Consider the following 2,500-nt stretch of genomic DNA (forward strand, 5'->3'; position numbering starts at 1 on the left):
AAGAGGAAAAAACAGAGTCTTTGTCTAAAGAAACGCGTTGAGAAAGGGCAGATGTGACAATCGTCAATTTCAGGTTAACTCCGTTAACTCAACTCCGTCAATTCAAACTTAAGATCACTAAATCTATAACGCACACTTCATTACATTTAAACTAGGGTTTAAATGACGCTTAACACTTACTACATGTGTAGTCTTTCGGGAATTGCACCGAAACGCAAACGAGTTGACGCAAACGATTGATAAATAAACGAAAAACGTCAAAACAGTAATTATGTGATAATTATGTGTTAGACTTATGTGTTATGTGATAACATGGTTATAAACATTAACTCAAGATGAAAACAAGTTAGTTAGGCTAGAAAAGTAATACTTAGAAGTGGAGGGACTTGAGTGTAACTTATTATTATTATTATTATAAATATATACTAATAACCTTAACCCTAACTTATTCTCTTTCTCCCTAACCCCGATCGGAACCCCATACCCCCTCCCTCATGGCTGCCGTCCACTATACACTCACATTCAACCATCAAATCAAGTGTTTGATTGAAGAACTAGGTGCTAGGAAGGTATATTTGATCATTCTATGCATTCTTGTTGCTTAATTTTGATGTTTGTTGGGTTAACCACAAACCCTAAGCTGCCGATTTTGTGTATGTATATAGCTAATATGATTGTGGTTGATTGAATGATGATTTGATAACTAGATTGAATCTTGTTGCATGTAAATTGTTGTGTCTTTGATTTGAGTTCAAACACAAACCCTAATCAAGTATGTAATATGTAATTGATGTGCATGGATGGTGTTTATGGAGTTTAGAGGATCATATGAATGCATGATAGTTCATAGATTGTTAATATGTTGAGTTTGGATGCAAACAGTTTCTGGACAGAATGTGTATTTGATGTTTAAGTGACTGTAACGAAGTGTAAATATGAAAATTGGTTGAGATTATTGGTACTACAGTAAACTAGGTTGAGTCTAGTTTCTATAGAATGTAAATTTGTAATTTTTGGACAAGTAAAGGTTAACTTTTATGATTTTACAAAAACATTGTGCAAAGCTGAGCTGTTAGACCTGCTATTAGGTTATGTTGTAAATGTTATATCTCATGAACTACGAGACCAATTGGGTTGGTTCCACTTCTGGAAGTTGACTCATTGAGTTAGGAACCTAACCCAAGTGTTCTTGCATTTATTGGATTTTTCGTTTAACGGGAATTGCAAATAACATTCTGTTGCGCATGAATTTGACTGTTATGAGTTTGATGTAATGATTTGATGATTTTGAGAAAACTGTGAGGAATAAAAATGTAATAAAATATGTTCTGAAAACCTAAGACATATGTGCTTCTGTGATGATTTTTGGTAAATTAATTGAGATGCTATGATCGGTGAAATAGTACAATCTTTCTAGTAGGATTTCTGTCTCGGTGAAACTAGCTGCTGAGTTGTGTAAAAATGCATGAAACATGATACTTGTTATATAATTGTTATGTTTTGACCAAAATACCCTTGTGGGGAATAATTTCTAATTGATTGCCATGGTTTGACCAAATTGCCCTCATGGGGAATAATGGCTAGTTAGGTGTTATTTGTTGACCAAAATGCCCTTACGGGGAATAATTGCTAGTAACGTACGTTATGAATACATGACACGTATATGATTGTTTACACATGTAATGTGTCACAAAAACACTTGTTTAAGTCACCCACGATTCACAAACGAAACACGAAACATGTTATGTGCATAGGTATTATGTGCCGGGTCTAGAGACTCGATAATATTCCGACACTTAGAAAAATCTCTTTGTTGTTTTAGAACGTTAGAGAGAGTTTTTTGGTGACGCGCATCTTGGTGATTTATTTTGGGAAATTCTTCACAAACAGTGAGTTTCACTTTCCCCTCTTTAAACTGTTTTCAAACGTTTTTCACTTGGGGGAGATAACATACTCCACAACGCATTTAAGATTTTGTTATAAATTATATATCACTTGTAAAGGCTAAGTGGCAAACGAAACATTTGAAGTCCTACACATCGAACCGGTTAATATTTAGAATAGCGAGTCACTGTTGAGTAGTACTACTGGGTTTGACAAACCCCACCCAACGCTAAACTCGACTGGAGGTCGAGCGGGTGTAATTTTGGCTAACACGTACCATGGTCTGGAGGACCTGGTGACAAGGCACTTATTAAACGAGTCAACTTCGGTGTCGAACACTTAGTAATACTTGTTGTATAGACTAGCTACCTATCGATATATAATTTGACATAACACTATCTGGTAACGCTGTAACGCAAAACGCTGTAACGTAAAACGCTGTAACGCAAAACGCTGTAACGCAAAACGCTGTAACGCTGAACGCAAACGCTAAACGATTTATTTTTATATAACTTGTGAACTCACCAACCTTGTGTTGACACTTTTAGTATGTTATTCTCAGGTAGCCGAGGCGGGCGCGCGGTTTAGGAACATGCATTGATTAAAAACGCTTTGT

This window comes from Bidens hawaiensis, unplaced genomic scaffold (assembly GCF_021521415.1).
Source record: "Bidens hawaiensis isolate Kalapana, Puna unplaced genomic scaffold, B.hawaiensis_p1.1 tig00027063_1, whole genome shotgun sequence".
Classification (NCBI taxonomy): domain Eukaryota; kingdom Viridiplantae; phylum Streptophyta; class Magnoliopsida; order Asterales; family Asteraceae; genus Bidens; species Bidens hawaiensis.